This window comes from Bombus bifarius, unplaced genomic scaffold (genome assembly GCF_011952205.1).
Source record: "Bombus bifarius isolate JDL3187 unplaced genomic scaffold, Bbif_JDL3187 scf7180000008190, whole genome shotgun sequence".
In the NCBI taxonomy this organism is placed as follows: domain Eukaryota; kingdom Metazoa; phylum Arthropoda; class Insecta; order Hymenoptera; family Apidae; genus Bombus; species Bombus bifarius.
Window position 1 is genome coordinate 1,246,876 of NW_022884499.1, and position 18,530 is coordinate 1,265,405.

At 35.8% G+C, this 18,530-nt stretch overlaps 1 protein-coding gene across 4 annotated transcripts in view; it reads right to left on the reverse strand.

Annotated features, from left to right (window-relative positions):
• LOC117209694 (LIM domain only protein 7) overlaps window positions 1–18,530 on the reverse strand; it is a 156,965-nt gene that overhangs the window by 65,735 nt on the left and 72,700 nt on the right. Inside the window, exon 1 of one of the 4 annotated variants that reach the window (XM_033451970.1) lies at window positions 7,837–8,158. The exons of the other annotated variants lie outside the window; for them this stretch is intronic. The gene's annotated coding sequence lies outside the window, so the exon portion shown is untranslated. Of the gene's footprint in view, window positions 1–7,836; window positions 8,159–18,530 lie in introns of those variants that run through there. 4 annotated transcript variants of the gene reach the window in all.

The window sequence follows — 18,530 nt, forward strand, 5'->3', positions numbered from 1 at the left end:
TATAGAGAACAAAATTATTTGATTATTCGAAAAATTCTATTATTCGAATAAAACATGTGTCGTGAGTTTAAGTAATGTCGAACTATCAGAGTTACTCTATGAGTTACTTATTCCTTAACATTCAAATTTTATATTATTCACAGAGTCAAAAGGATGAAAAATAAAAGTCATATGCAAGATCGTACGATGGCTGATATCATCCGAACAAAAAGTCAGTAGCAAAAGAAACGTATGAGGTCATTACGTCTGAAACATAAACGCGACATTGACAGCTATATTGGCGAGATTCGAAAGGATATTCGAACGCCTGCCATCATAGGAGTGTGGATAATTTCGCATTCACCACGTGTGGCAGGTATTCGAAGGTAACACATGGTGGGGAGCGCTACATAAAAGGAAAGATCGAGACGTACCGAACTACTTTGACAGCGAGAATAAATAGAAGTCGCTCGAGAAACGTAAATTTTCAATCGGTTCAGAGATCAGTTTCGTATAATGCTATATGGTAATGAGAACATTTCAACCCTTATTATGCTGCAAACACGTTATTAATTTTCGACGTGTACGAATTAATTATAATATTTCTGGAATTTCTATCTAAGGAATGCAATTTTTATTTGTCGCAGAATTTTCAGTAATATTTTGGTAAAACTATGGTAAATTCTCTATGTAATAAAGTTTTTGTAAATTTCCTACGTAATAAGATTCCGGTATTAAATTCTCTACATAATAAAATTCTGATATCCATAATATATTTTCCAAATAATAAAATTCTCCTTCTAAAATTATCCTCTTACTCGCACCATTACAGAAATATGCTGTTCGCTTTTCATTTACATATCGTAAACCTTCCGATGCTCGTGATACTCGTGTAACATAATAACGATACAATTTATTATAATCAGTGCTCCCGTACAATTTACGTGTAGCAGCTTCGCAGGCCCATTAGCAAATTGCCCTTCGTCCGAGTTAATTGCAAAGGTTCGAACATGGTAGGAGCGTTTAAAGGCGAGAAGACGACACGAAGGAGGGGAAGAACACGTTGAATCGCACAGGTGCGGGTCGACATATTCAGCACGTTCTTGGCGAGTAATGCGGCCTTTCTCCGTGACATTTCAGAGGCAACAAAACAGATGTAGGTGGAGCTCTTGCATCTTTCATTACGATGCAAGGACGACCGGCTACGAAGAACCGACCTGAGATTCTGCTATGCCGATCTTAACCTCCGATTCTTTTCTTCGAAGTTTCAACTTGTCGCGGATTAAATGGACATTAATCATGATTTATCGATTCAACATCAAAAGAAACTGAATAAATAATTTCAAGTTTGAAAGGCATTCTCAAAATTATAATTTTGTTTTTGTTGTCCGTATATGCTTTTATAAAGAGAAAAAAAGTGACAAGTTGAAACACAATGTCAAAATTCTAATTTTTTTTTTACTGTTCCGGTCTTTTTTGGTGGAAGAAAAAAGCAACGACAAGTTGTGATAGCCAATGTCACGAATTTACATAACCAATGATCCGTAGTTTCGTATAGTTATGTGTGCATCTATACTGTTATTTAATTTGTACAGGCTAAAAACAACAAACAAGATTATGCAACAATATGGCTTAGAATCGTGTTTCAAATAAAAAGCTTTTATTCCGCTACTGTTTCTTACATTACACGAGAATATCGAGTGAGTCATCTAACTTGATGGCCTCACATTACTGGCGAACGACGTGTGAATCGTGATACTGATTTACTGTATTTCCTGAAAAATTTGCATCACTGCAGTGTCGAAAAGACATGATGCAATAGGCTTCTTAATTTATATCTACACATAAAAAATACGAACGTCGACTGGTATTTTTAAAGATGAAATCTCATACTTTTATAAATACGAGCATTTCCAGCATTTCACGTTTATACAAAGATACAGTAGACAGACGTTACAGAGAAAAATTAATATTTAATAATGTAATATTTTATATATAATATTTTATAATTTTATATTATATATTTGGTGTTCTTTTATATTTGAACACATTCATTAATATTGACATATATACTGCGTTAATGCATTAATCAGTTAAATACTACTGACATAACTGCTGTATCTTTGTCTTTCACGTGATTCGTTAAAATGATTGGAAAGTTAAAAGAGTATCTAGTGAGTAGTATGTCAGAATCGTTATTATTTAAAATAAAGACGCTTTTGAAATACTTTATGTTCTGGTATTTTATAGTTTGATCTGGCATCTAACAAGATATACAATTTTAAAGATGGGCTAGTTACTTCCTGATACCAGTGAAAGCGTTAAGCTGCTCAAAGCTACCTTAACAGTATTAGTTTTTTCCAATGTTTCTACGTTTATTCCTTCGAATTATAATATTAGAGCGCTGACAAAGCTACCGTTACAACATTTCCCTGGGATTAGTGACGTCTACGATTCGGTCAGCTGGCTACCCGGAAAAGAAATCGTAACCGGTTGTTACGTAAACTGCACGATTGACTAGACGAAAAGACACGTTACCATAGAACTGGTAGAATGTTCGCGTATTTTATCTACAATAGTAACGATTCCCTAATTTTACTGTCTGCATGCTACAATTTTAAAATCCAGTTATGAGCTCTCTACTCTTCCCCGAACCGCTTCCTCCTAAACTGGTTTCAGAAAGACATTCACTTTATCTATGCAACACCACTGATGTAAATATACGTGCGTTAATCCTGTGAGAATATAATAAAATAACGAAGATTTTCAGAATAATTTTTTCTTTGCCAAGATTTCTAATATTTCCGTTGTCGGATGTAAAAAATAGATATTCCAAAGGTTTTGTAGAAAATACACGAGGCATTAAAAATAAAGATGGAACTTAAGGAGTGAAATTTATAATACTATACGCGATGGCTTTCCCGAACCTCTCTCGTGTTGCATTATGAAAAGGTTAAAGTAAATCATAATAATTTTACATAATCTATGTTATTATTGCCACCTTGTTTCATGTTTTTAATAACACAGAAGCCGGATAAAAAATTAACAGAGAGAAATTACAGTTTGTTCAAAGTGAAAGAATTCACTAACGTCTAATCCTTGCGACGTGTCGAAGCGGAAGTGAAACGAGGATGGATACGTGATAGAATCCCTTTATTAGAGTCACGTAACGTCGCAATGCGACGTTGAACTCGTATTTCGTGCGAAACTCGCTGTCAATATTAACACCGTTTTCCCATTCGACGTGTTGTAACTCGAAACGAGGGAATTTTTATTCTGGCGATACACCAGGAAAGGAAAATATCGCTTGCGCAATTCGCAACGAAAACCAGCGCGGCTAGAAACGAAAGCTCTGCGCGACCGGTAGCTGGATTTCGTGTATACGTATGTTCAACATGTACTACCGCTCAAAGATATTTGGATACCTGCTTATTCTTTGATGAGATGTATTTCAATTATACAATTACGGATAAATCAAACTGCATTTATTTTCTTCTTTCTGATCAGTCAAATTGACCAATTATCACTACCATTTTGTACAAAATTCTCAATTTCGTTAGTCAGGCACAGAGTTTTTAATACCTGAAAAAAGAAGATCTTATTTTCTTAAGTATAAATATTTGTTATAGATAGATAGTATATAAACGATTGCGAATTTTAAAATAAATTTTGTAAAATAATATTTATTTTGTCATTTTTCTCTGTAGCCACTGGTAGTGTATATATATATATATATATATATATATATATATATATATATATATATATATATATAAGGTGGTCTAAAAATCAGTCTCACGATCTTTCTACAAATCATAATACTAAGAACTTAAGAAAGTTTTACTTCTATGAAAAATTAAGGTTACCCCTATTTTTTAAAAATGAGACAATAATTTTTATATATACCATTCAAAGGGTTTTTTAATCCTCCACAAAAAAGTATTAAAGTACTTGTTCCGAAAAATGATTAAATTTTATTTAAAGCTTAAATAATATTTTAACTTGTAGAACTTATCCTACGAAAAACAACGAAAACAAAAATTAAGATATGCTTGCTATCTTTTCTTATCTTTCACACAATAAATTTCACAATATTAAAGTTAAAATATATTTTAAACTAATCATTTCCCGACCAAGTACCTTAATACTTTTTTGTAAGGAATTAAAATACGTATCGAATGATGTATACAAAAATGTATTGTTCCATTTAGAAATATAGAGATCACCTTGACTTTTTTATCTAAGTAAAACTTTTTTTGAAAACCTTAATGTTGCAATTTGTGTTGAAATTTGCAAGTGCACTCGAAGTTTGCAATTTGTGTCTGAAAAATTGCGGGGACTCTACTTTTGTACATATCGTTGTATAATCAATAGTAAAATATAGATTATTGTCAGCTGTTTGATAGGTAGTTTAGATTTATACCTTGACGATTCTATGAAAGTATAGTAGTTATTATTTTTGATTACTAATTCATTATTAAATTTTACATTTTGGTAACATTCACATACTGTTACTACATATTGACTAAGGCTTTGGATTCTGATAAACAGTAGCATAAGTACGATATCCAAGTTTTGCACAGGTGGCGGTGAGCGGCCAGGGCAAAGATTTTTCATTCGTGTTTGCACGATGCATTTCGACACACGGAGCCCCGCGACCGTACAACTCGACACGAACGCGCGTTCTACGATTAAATATACCGCACGGACGAGTGACGGCGACTTTAATTACTTCGCAGAGTCCCGATTAATGACCCGCGTGGACAGCGGCCGCCTCTCGTAACTTGCATCGAAAATTTCTAACGACTTTGATATATTGCGCGCTCGCCGTTTGTACAGGTGCCACGCGGAAAAATTATGTTTCCTACCCTATTGGCGGAATTTCAAGTAGACAAAGGCGGTTAAGCTCTTTGCTTTTCTTCTTCTTCTGGCAACTTTAAGTTTTACTTAGTTAATTTATTAATGAGAAAATTTACACATTGACACCTCTTACGAAGTATCAACGTGTTGATGTTACAACTATTTGAGAAACTGTAAAGCTGTCATGGAAGCAGCTTTATTAGAGCACAGCATAAGGAAGCTTTTTAATAAGATTATGACGAAGACGAAACAGTCTCATAGCAAAAATTAGCACTAAAATTATCAGAAAGATAAAAATGACTACTTAATTTTTCATAGAAATTTTATACACAAGGAATTTTGTGTAAGATATTACATATATTTTCATATGTTTCTCATTTTGATTTCCTTAGAGAGTACAAGTATTACACTTTAGTAATCAATAGTCGCTTTAATAATTATAGCAATATTGACTAATATAGATATAGTGAAATGCTCTGTAACAAAAATTAGCTATCTGTGAAAACTCTACTATGTTGAAATTTCGTTTATGAATCAAAGATTACCGAATTGGAGCCAATTTTCAAGCAAATTACAAAATCACGTGAACCGTGTAAACTATGGGTTTCAACGAAAAAGTTAGATCTTGTTTCAAGCAATCGGCGAGAACACGCTAAATTTCAGATCAATCTTTCGAAATTGTACGGTTAGCTGCGTCACCGAGGCCACTAACGCCATGGTTCGCAGGCCAAATAAGATTTGAAAGGCAAAACGTGCTGACCAGGAGAATTTTAAACAATCGCGTATCAATCACACGCCGAAGATTTCTATGAAGCTTTTCGCGTGCAACTTTCGTTCTCCTTTTGTTACGCTGAAATCGCGACTACGGCACGTTTCCGCGCACGTGTACAAGAAACTCGTCAAGGATAACAGCTGCGAGGAATCACGACTACTAGCGAATCGCAAGGAAGAAGAGGAAATCGAGATTTCGCGAGCACGTAATTTGATTTTGCTCGTTTTGCTCATTTATCCAAGTGTTTCTAGGTCGCGTATTATCTCCGATGAAATTGAAGGGGAATTTCAGATTTTCTGCTTTTAATTGACTTTGTGTTTTATCGAGTCCGAGTACTCTAAAACACTTTACTCTCGCAAGCAATCTTCTCAAACTTTATTGCATTCCAAGTTTCATTATACCTTTTCGTGGCAATAATTAGGATTCAATGTTTTCTTATATGAGAAATAATTTGTTGGAAAGTAATGTTACACTTTCAAAACCATTTCGGATCTTTGTTGGAATAACTAAGGTGCAACTTGAAACTAAAATACACATATGGATGTATCACGATTATCTAGATCTACTATGAAATTGTAATAATGAAATTGCATTATAAAAATTGTGTTCGTTATTGTATTAATTCGAAGTTTTGCCCTCGAAAGGAAAGGAAGGTAAGTAACAAAATGTAAAAATGTAAACGAGAAACGAGCGAATACATTGTATATCCAAGCATCTGAGACGGAGAATAATGGAGGGTACGCGCAACAAAGGGCCAAGAGGAACGAACGTACGAATTACGTGCCGGGTCAATTATCCGGCCTGCACGACCGTTAATCCAATTTACGAAATAGCCGGTCACGAGCGTACCACACGCGGCGCGTGCGACGAAAAGGAGTGTGGATCGCGGTTAATCGTGGGTGGAAAGACCGCCCAGTGATTCGCGGCCTCTTGGAAGTTCGATTCTAACATAATGCGCTGAAACGAGGAGAGAAGGCCTGACAAAGTTGCAAGAACCGCCGGTTAAAATCATCCAGTATCTCGCGTTGCGTGCAAATAAACGTCGAATCGTGGCATTCGTAGCTCCTTTCCAGTCGAACAGAAAAAAAAGAAAAAGAGGCAAACGCTCGACCACGATTTTCGCCCCACGAGAACGTTACTCGGGCAACAGGCGTTAATTTTATGCGAATACTTGCTTGAGAACGATTAATGGCGATTGGAGAGACTGAATCGAACCGATTTCAAATTCCCCAGCTGGTTGCCCCACACGGTAATCTCACCTTTCGATTCATTTATCTGCGAGTATATATTTGTGCAAGAGGAAAGATTAGATAAGCAGTGGTGTAATGATATACGACAGAGAAGAAATTTGAATTAAAGTAGTTTCGGTGAAGTTGAGTTCATATATAATCGTAAAAAATTTATAAAACAATTACAAGAAATTCTGTGCTAATGAGAAATTATTAAAGATGTTCGAATGGCAACGTTGATTTCGCTAATGATAAGCTAAATTTGAGAACGTACCGTTGCCCTGCTTTGATAGTGACACGATTCAAGAAATGTAAGAGGAGAGGCGTTTTAAAATTTACGAAGAAAATATTCGCGAGCCATTCCAACGACATTATAAGGGTCGCATGACACAAGATATGCCACTATTCGGGAAGACAGTACTACCTTCCGCTTGTTGCGTTACAAAAAAACCGAAGATGAGGTAGTGTTGTTGTAATATTAAGACCAGATTGATGGCAGCATAAGTAATAATCGTTCTCTCTGACGCAAAGCTGATGGAATTATAAATATGTTTTGCACGATAAAAGTAGAAACGTAATGTAAACTTTGTATACAATAAAAGTAAATTTGAAATTTATTGAGTTGTGCCACAATCAAAACAAAGTAGCAATGTATATTTTATTGTACGAAAATTCTTGTTACGAAACTAAAAATAGTGTGCTGACATCTTTAGAAACGAAGGTAAATCGAGTAATACTGTTACTCTGTACTTTGTACGCAACTATGCTTCGTTTGTTTTTAAAAACATGCCAGGCAATGGTAGTCTTAATTATATTAACTCCATATCGTACCCCAGAGATAAGCAATACGGCGTACTTGCTTACTGTTTCTTCATTTATATTTCTTTGTTTCAAAATGAAAATAGATTTCAAAATAATTGAGATATCAAAACACAGATACATTGAAATTAAAATGATCATAAATCATAAACCAAATAATCATAATGAAGCACTCACGTTTTTAAAGACAGCCAAATTCAATGGGATACGCCGTCATAATGCACTCCAAAATAAACCACACTTCCACCAAAACAAAAGTCCCCAAAATTTTTTATTGCGTTCCTGTGAAAACGAATTAAAAATTTATACGCGTTCCTGCTTTTATGAAAGACTTATCAAACTCGTCAAACGAAAACTTCTGATACGAAATCGAGTCAACGATAAGACAACACTGATAGATACTTCTTCGATCGTATGATGCAATCGTCAATGTCACGCGAAGGTAATTGAACAGAAGACGAACGCCACAACACTACATCACCGGCAGAGGTCGGAGGATGACTGAGGAGGATTTAATTATTTCATATTTCAGGTATCTCCCACTTCTATGCTCACGGCTGCGCAGTGGCGATTCTCGTGGTGACTACGAGCTTCATGCATTCACTTAACAATTTCTTCGGCTCTGCGCAACGTGTTACTACCACGCGGTGATCCTTCATATTAATCAATATCTGTATCTAATAATTTTATTTATGCCGATTTTCCCGAAGCTACTTTAAAAAAAGGATTATCTGAAATTTTTTGAATCTTTTTCAATGTAATCTTGTGAGAAACTAGATACTTTGTAATTCGCATCATGAATTCTCTTAAAATTGTAACTTGTACGTTTTTACGTTAGCCACTTTGCTATCTTTAGTTTGATAGGAATATAGCATATCTGCTTCTACTGTTAGATCTATTACGCAATTGTAACTTGCAACATAAATTTTGTAACTTACAGCGCGCGATTTGATTTCAAATTTTTAAAAAATCCTGCGATACAATAACTTTTTGCTAAAAACTTCACATGCTTATTTAAGGGAAGAACAAATTTGTTAATAATATAGTTTGCATTTACAAATTCAATGAAACAACTTTATGTAACATGTCGCCTTCGGCCATATCGCTTAAACATACAAAAGTCATTAACATAATAATTCTACGGCCCACGAAACCAATGTCAAAACATCAAAAACCTTACAATTCAATGAAACCAACCATACCACCTTCGAGATAAATACGCATGCGTAGCTGTGCGCTTCCTCTAAGTCAATGTAGTGTAAATCTCGGAGACCATAACATTCATTGACGTACACCTCCGTTCATATTTATTGGGACACGTGCTAGTCTTGTATATATCGTGATAATTGATGGAAATTACAAAGGAAATAAATACTTGAATGAAATTAGTGAAAAGAATTTAAGATTCCAATTCTAAGAATCTAAGTTTCGGTTTCCAAGATTCTAGAGTTCCAATTTTGAAAACTTTGATAGCGAAAGTATTTCAATTCTCGTTCGTTAATAGCGTAATTAGGTCACTTTTCGTCACACAAGCTCAAACATAGAGCACACGTATTTTCATTTCGTCGCCAAAATAATTATGTTTAAAGATCAGTGACGCGCGTCTACGAATCTTAGAAAAGTTAAACATTTTGTGGCACGTGTCATATTTCGCTAATCAATTTTTCACTCAACGAATAGTACAATATGCGATACTTTCACCGAAACTATCTCAAAATTAAACTTCGGACAATCCAACCGTAGACACAACACCCAATAAATCTCTTGTAAATCGTGAATCGTGCTGGCAATAGATATAACGTGCGAACAAATTGGTATAGTTGGAAAGAACCGGAAGCAAGAGCGGAGAGAATAAACGACGAAGGCGTCGTTTTGGCGCGTTCGTGGTAAAACAAACAGTGCACACGACGCGACGTTCGAGGCGCGGATGAAAAGTTTGGCGTGTGTTTCGTGCATGCGCCTCCAACGCGATGCACATATTACAGTAACCAGACACGGTGAGAAAGAGAGACAGTGGTTAGGAAAGATCGTGTAAACGGCGATAGAGCGTGCGAGCAAGATCGTGGCCGCATGATCGGCCACGGGACAATGTAATCGAGACGATAAACCAGATAACTCGTAATTAAAGTTTGCAGATCGATCCGTGGCCCCCGTGGAATGAATTAATTACGAGTAAATTGCGAGTTGGCGTTTATGTAACTGCGCCGCGCCGATTTTGTCGTAAAAGTAAAAGGAATCGGGTTCACCGGTTTAATTTATCGATCTGCTGTCGGTTTGGTTGGTAGTTTCACAGTTGAAAGTATTAAGTTTGCTGCTTTATTTAATCCTGTTATGGTTTTTGATTTTTTACGCTATAACTTCGATCTCATTTCAACGAACGAAAAGATACTTCATGTTTAAAAAATACTTTGGTATAACGTTGAAAGGAAAAATTACCAAGAAAATCAACGATTTTTTCGTGCGCTTTCTGCAATTTAAGAAATTAGATGCTTCAAATGATGTAACAGGTATAATTCAGAATAATTTGTCCAGTAATATAGAATACTTCTAAAAGTAATGAATGTGGGAAAAAATATACGATATATAAAGTCACCAATTTAAATTTAGGAATATGTAATCGCAGTTTTGATTGGAATAATAAATTGTTTACGTAGAAGTATTTATATGAAAAGCAATATAATAAACTTCACAAGCTACTTGCCTATTGCCTAAAAGAAATTAATTTAGAAATAAAACAAGACATTCTAAATTATTTCACATACAGAAACGATTACTTGGCCTGAAAAAAGAAGCACGACTTTATTCAGGTTACTAAACGCATGTCAGAATTTGTACTATGGTAATTACGTGCACGTGCAATTATCAAAAAATTGGAACCCGATGATTAGATTTCTCCAACATCACATTTCTCTTGCTAACCAGACAACTTTTACTTAAACAACATTCTATATTATCAACAGTTTGCGAAATAACCCTGTACATCCGCATGAAACCTTATTTAACAGATTGCAACTTCAGGCCAGTTCACGTACAATTTTCTTTGGATTACACCGTTACCTAATACTTGTAGCTTCATTATTATGCACGAAACCGGCGGGCAAACTAGCGTAACCGAAGCGTTTCAACGTTCAGTTTCGACAGCAGGAAATTCTGAGAGTTAATATGGTTAATCGTAATCGCTGAAACCAATCAAATCTCATACACGATCGATCAAGTAGAACGGGAATTTTGTAAATTCTGATAAATTACAATTAAAGACCGTGAGTTAATTATGGGATGAAGGCAGCGATACGAGCTATTTAACCGTAAATCTGGGTCATCGAAATTCTTTTTATGGATAAACGTGCATACACGCGCTATGATCTGCCACGTGCACGCATATAAACGCAATTATGCATGAAGTGTATTGTCGACTTTACTTTTAAGTCAGTGGGACCGGAAACCAAAACGACCGAACGATACTGGAATATTAAATTAGTCGAAAATTGACCGCTATCTCATTGCGAAATTAAACCTGTATCATCCGGAACGTTTCCTAGCTGCATCGTATATTATATTCCTCGAGATATTAAATATTTTATACGATCTTAAGAAAATATAAAAGAAGAGTTTCTTGGTATCATAATTCGTAAAGCTTCCTTCGTGTTGCAAAAAAAAAAAAAAAAAAAACGAGATATATGAAAATGGATTGTTCTTTAAAGATATTGTTATTTGTTAGTGATAATCTTACAAGATATCGTAATTGATCGTGATAGCCCAGTCCTGTCTCTAATTTCATTGCTATGTAAAAAAGATACAACATTTTCATTTCGAATTATTAAACATGAAAAGTCTATTAATTTTAGCCAAATAAAATTAATGAAATACAGTGATCAATAATCCTATTCAAATAATAAAATGTAGACATAAATCGAGAAAGAAGAAATAGTTAGCCTAACTAAAAGCGCTTCCTGCTTTAATTAAAAGTTCACGCGTGACCCACGGTGCACAAAGCTTCATGTACGCGCGAATTCGTGGAACAGCAAATTCCGCGGCAGAATGGCGAGCATAGAACAATATTTCCTTTGTAATAATTAGACACGACAAGCTTCGGAGGAAGCGAAAGATGCGTTCCTCTCGCGACCATGATCGAGAGTGAGAAACGCGTGACATGACGCGAACGGAAAAGAGACGGTGTAGAAGAGAAATTGCGTACAATATGTAGTGAAACAAGTGCCGTTAGTCGTGTTGGTGTCAGAAACGGTTTCACGTTCCGTCTGATTATACATTAACCTGATTTAATAATCCCAATATTAAATTCTGATAATAATTAGTCCCAATGAACATTGGTGTAATGTCTCACAGACCTTGTTTCGAGGTTTGGTTTACGAGCTACAATCAAGTATATTGTATATTTTACTAACTTAAAGAAAGGCGATTTTTAAAACTGAATATACAGGGTGGTTGGTAACTGGTGGTACAGGCGGAAAGGGGGTGATTCTACGCGAAAAAAGAAGTCGAAAATATAGAATAAACATTTTTTTTAATTCTTTTTTTTTTAATTTTTTAAAAATCTACAGTGAGATATATAACGAGACATGATAAAGTGCACGCGTACCGAGCGAAAATTCAAAGTCGATTTTCTCGAAAACAAAGCCTCAAACGAAAAATTTTTATTTTATATTTTCGACTTCTTTTTTCGCGTAGAATCACGCCCTTTCCGCTTGTACCACCAGTTATCAACCATCCTGTATTTATGCAAATTTATATTTTTGCCGATATAAGTGAGAAAATAAAACTTGAGTAGAAATATACTTTATCCTTTAAATGTTATTACAAGTACCACCATACTCTGAATATTTTATATATTTTTGTATCTTGAAGTTCCCCACAAATGCATTAGAATTAGCAGTCTAATGATAAACTATGAAGTTGTCTTAATACTAAAAAATAATATGAGTTTATGTGTCGTAGAATTGTGGAAATATAATTTAAAAAAATCTATTTTCTATCGAGCTATAGGATTATGTTAATATTTTGTGCAGATCTTGCATTGTTTTGAAAGTAGGTATTTCCATACGAATAGCCCTAGAATACGTTAACTATGCGATAAATTCATTTCGTAAAATATTAGATTAAGAAAGATATGGAAATTGTTATTTTTGTGGAAAATTTTGCGACTGATTGTATTTTCATTGTTATAATGATCGACGGTGGTGGATCGGTATGTAGTTGTGGTTATTCATTCGCAACATGCGACGCTCGTTATGCGAAATTCGTGTTCAACCCGACGTTCGGACAACAATTAACGATGAGAAACAAGCTGCGCTACATGAGCGAGAAACAGGACCGGATGGACGAGAGGAAAATAGAGGAGCAACGAGAGAAATGACGTGAAAACGTTACCTGACGTGAAATCATTGTGCACTTCTATACGACCATTGTGCACTTAATGAATACTCGTGCTTCAAGAATACCGTTCGATTTTAAACCACTCCGTTTAGCAATTTAAAGCATCTTCCAGTTTCACTGGAAGAAATTAGTCATAATATGAGTTATAAACACGAAGTAAATTGATGACGTTAAATGGAACTTTACAGTTGGATAAATAATTACGTGAGACTGAGCGGTAAACCTTTTAGATTTTAATATAATCCTTTAGTGCGTTTTTTTATCCTAAAATTTTTAATAGATATTGATTGTACGAATAGATATTTTGGAGGTGGATTTCTGTAAAGTAGATTAGTCTTGACGGTAAAATGTGTAAGGTTCGCGCGGTAATGCTCGATGATTTATGACTGGTAAATTAGTTACGCGTACTTGTTAGGCTTGTGATAACCAGTGAATAAGTCAACAGCTCTGAACATGTTCTTCGTTGAAACAAATGATGATAGTGTTTACGATGTGTGAAATATTTGGTTCTTTAGGTTCCCTCTAATAAATTGTCAAAATAAATTCGAATCTTAAATGAAAGATCGTATCTTAATCTACAACTACTACGTTCCTGACTTTCAGACCATTTACATGCCCTTCGTACATAAACTAATACGTATATGATATAATAAATAACAATTAATAAATAATAAGTACAATGATAAATTAATCTGTCAAAATTGAATTTGTCTTTCTTTGATCCGCTACACTTCAAAGAATACTAATCCACGTACAAAGCCTCTTCAAATCCTTACTTCAAAAACTCGATGAGATAAGATCTCCGTAGTTCTAAGTCTTCGTTTCTACTGAATCAACAACGAGCGACATTTTCTCGCCGCTTACTGCTGCGTGTTTCGAAACATATCCAATAAATAGCAATTTACAGAAATATTTTGTTCACAACGAGGCAACATACAACGATGATTTTAATAAACATGGAGCAGCAACAAAAAGTTGTTACTCGATGTTGCTTCAGTGGAGATGATACTTAAGATTTCTGTTCTTCCCGAAGACTGTACTTTTCTAACTTATTCTTTTCGAGATTTCCATTGTTAACAAAAATCTACAATACCAACATGCCGCATTATGCAAATAAAATACGAACCGCATTAATATCCCTCTCAGTGTTCAGTCAAGTTACATGAGGTACCCGCGGAACAGACAAATGATCGCGCTGCCGGCCAATCTTTCGCAAGTTTAATTTCCCCGCGCGTGACAGTCATCCGTGACATTAATTACACGGCGTGCATGCCTCGAACGTTCGAAAGGGAAGAAACTGTGTGGCGTGTGCGTGGGTAGTGCGGGGTGAAACGAGGTGGAAAGCACAATTGAAAATGAGAAACACGTGACGGGGACATGAACGTGAAAATATAGCGAGAAGGAAGAAGAGTAACGGGCCATGGGCGTGCGACGGGAACAAGTATCGCGGTCTGTTCGCGACTCCGTGCCGTGGAACAGAGGTTATTAGATGCAGAACGTCGTGTCGTAATAAATGCCCTGAGCATAAATACGCTGCTACGATGCGTCGGTCCGGCTCGTTTTCATGTCGTCTAAATTCTTGCCGCGACTCGTGGAATGCTTGCCGTGCGTATTCGACAGTTGCACTTGAACCAGGAAATTGTCGCGGTCCCGTGAAATTCCAACGAAACGACGCTCTATCACCTGGCACACATGCCAAAATATTTGGGAAATTAACGTCCCCCAGCTCGCGATACATTGCCCGTTATGTCTTGGACTCTAATTTCTCTGCTGTAACGGAAATTCGCAATTACGATGTTAACTGGTATTACGAGTGAAATGAATGTTCATTGAAAAGAGAAGAGTACGTATGATATGTAGTTTACTGTTCGAGGTTTATAGGAGAAATAGTATCGAGATGAAATAGGTACTTGATAGTTTGAGTACATATCATATAGTAAATGTTTGTATTAGATGTAGATACAAATTCTGTATTTTTAGATTTAGAGTCCACTTTATTTAGTCAGAAAATAGAAAGAAAATCACTAAATCACTGATAAGATTAATGATTGGAAATATGCGAACGTTTAAAATTGAAGATACGATTTGTTTGAAAAAAAAAGAAGTGTCCTTTCCTACGTCTAATAAATCCTCCATTATTTTATTAAAATAAAATAATATGATCTACATATAATAATAAGATGATGAGAGTACAATAATTATTTAATGATAAAATAATACCTAAAATGATTTCGATTTTCTCAAAAGTTTCGTCACTCTTAGCTTGCGCTTGACTTACACTCTCGTAGTTAGAATAATCACGAACAACTATCTACCACGACTGTCTCGACTCCCGATTACATTGCGCTCTTAAAGATTTCACACGCACAACACACATTCTTGCCACGTGCAGCCAAACTTCCATTAGGCACCAAACAACCATCCTTCGTGTATTCTAAGAACAGCTCCTCAATCGCAATCAATACTCTAGCCTAAACATTTGCAAAATCTATCACCCTCGTGATATCACTACAAAGGTAGAGTAGATATTTCTATAAAAATAGCTCTATTTGATTGAAGCTATTCAATCCAATTAGGATTGTTTAATCAAATAAACATTCCTAAGATTCTTTTAATTACAGTTTACACCAACAGCGAAAAGAGATCCTTGAGGATTTCCTAGTAAACAGACCCTTCCTCGAAATTCATATTTTCGCGAATATAGCTTACAAAATAGAACCTAGACATGAATTTGGTTTTGTACCTTCAAATTTATCATGCATAAAAATTCACAATCTAGTTATTATATTCCTGTTTATTACTAGCATTCTTAGCGGAATCGGAAAAATTATATTCACCATAGTATGTATTTTTCTTCAAAAAAAAAGAGTACATCGACAAAGGAAACAAATTCCATTACATGGAAACTAGATCGAGAATCCTGGAAGACTAACAATTTTCCTCATACCATCCAACGTATAATCTCACAATCAGAAGAGAAACATGAGGTACACACACAGTATAGTAAATCTCGACGGGCCACGCTCTGTTTCGCTCTGCTTGCACAGAATAGCGAAAACCTTGATTGTACACCCTATCTGACATCTGCACGAGTTGTAAGCATTACGATACATTATTACACGGTCGTGTCGCGCCGACAAAGCGCACCAATGACCAGGTGCAATCACGGCCTCGCGTACAATTAACACGCTGCTCGCAATTATGTCCCCGAGGCTTTCGAAACTGCTCCCTTTGCCCCTGTCGTTCCAACAGTGTGGGTGTTGAGACGTGTACTGTGTAGGAGACGCACGGCGTCACGATGATTACTCAATTACGGCTGATCAACGGTTCAGAGTCCGATTGAATCCCCTTTCTCCGTGGAAACGACTTTTTTCCAGCTACGAGCTCGCGTAGGACGCAGAGGTTAATTGTGCAATTGCGACCAGTGAATGGAGCGAGCTATGGATGGTGCCTGATTGTCTATTACTTAGTGACTCGTTTCGACTGTTAACTTCTTTGGATATACTCTAAGCAAAGCGGTAAAGTTTATTTTTGTAGCGATCGTATTGTCATTTTTTTACAAGGGCTGCAGCCACTTTCGTTACATGTTTCATAGGTTTCAACGAGTATGATGACTGAATATGAATCATGTTTCAATGCACGTGTTTACTTATATTTATGTGGTTTTGTATGCTACGTGTGGGATGACAGTTTCTTTATGGTCGATTGTTTTAATTCTGATAGATCTGATAGATATAGCAGGCCGCGATATAGAAAAATCGCAAAATGAGTCGAACGGAAATTTCGTGATTTATGAGACTTTGAGGAAGATAAAGAACTGGTATTGATCGATACCAATCACGATACGCGCGATAATATATATCATATCTTGGATAGGGCTTATAACATATGAAATATCTATTTAAACGATTTCAATTATTTACCTATTCTTAAGTTATATCGAGAAGAATTTCGTTTTCTTGCAGTATACTTTACACGAAATTGAACGCCGAAACGTGCTCTTTTGTTTGGTATGTCGGAAGTTCTTTAGAATTCTCTTTGACAGTAGAATGAATACGTACGAAATTTCAGCAAAACGAGAGATAAGTTTTCGAAGAGAATGCTACTCACAAACTAAGTTGTATTCACCGTTTGGAGTATTTTAGTATTTTTGCTTTATAGATATTCATATACAGATAGCAACAAAATATTTTACTTATTTCTGATGGAAAAATTTGTTCATCTAACAAAATACTCATCGCTACAATCAATCCAATAAAATGCTTATACTAATCCTCTATCCTGTCACTTTGCATAATTCTACCACATTTTGCTTCCATCTCACACATTCCACCCTAAACAATTCATCTCTCCGATCCCCCCCCCCCCCATTCCCCAACACTTACTAAATCCAATTACGAAAATTCTTGACTACGATTTCCAGTTGACAATAATATAAAACGACAGTAGTAAAGAACGGGCTTCAAGGAACGTTATGAAACCGGGATTCCAGATGCTTTTGTCATCTGGTTGCAACGATATTCGACGAGCGGGGCGGGCCGCTCGTTAACCGAAAGCCTCTCTCGTGGGAGATCCGCCAGGGAGCCTATTTGCTCGTCGTGGAATTCTTCGTTGGTTCGTCATTGCATGTTCATGAGACAGGACGTCGTCTGTGACCCGGTGCCGACGTAACGCGCTATTGTCGCGAAACCGCGAGGAATGCCACGAAATAATCCGTTTTCTGTCTCGCGTTGCGCAATACAGTATTATTCACTTCTTCAGCTCTTTTCAAAACACCTTACATGTAAGTTCCAGATGATGACAAGAATTTTTCACGCGTTTCAGGATGCCTCTCCCGTGTTGAGTAAATAATCAATAGAAGATCACTTTATAATATGCAGGAATAAATAGGAAACATAGAATAAAGATTTTTCGTATAAGGCCTCGTACTGAAGAAAATAACGTTAGAACATATTAAGTCAAACATTACCTTGTTGCGTTGTGCGTATTTGATAAATTTTCAAATTTGCTCGAGTCCTACTTTATATCGGCTCTCTCTAACTTCAATTGTGCTACGGTGTATACTGTGATAACACATTTGGGATGACTTTCACAACACTACGTGTATTAAATCGTGTGCTAATTTTGGTATTAGAGTAAAATTCCAGTAGAATTTATTTAAGTGTTTTTAAATTAATTTTGGTTCGTGTCTGACTACATGAATTCCTGAACTATTATTATGCATACGAAAAATACTAGGCAGTAGGAAGAGTATGAACTTCCGATGCACAAACTATCTGTATAAACTTATTTGTATAAAATAAATGATACGGATATCAATAATAAATTTCTCTTCCTTTTTGATCAACTTCTACCAACAAAATTTTAGAGGAATGCTACCAAATAACTCTTTTTCTGCTTTGCATTGCACAACACGTCTGTACCCATTGTTAACCTTCACAGCTCTCTTCGAAACACCTTGCATGTACATCTCAGACGGT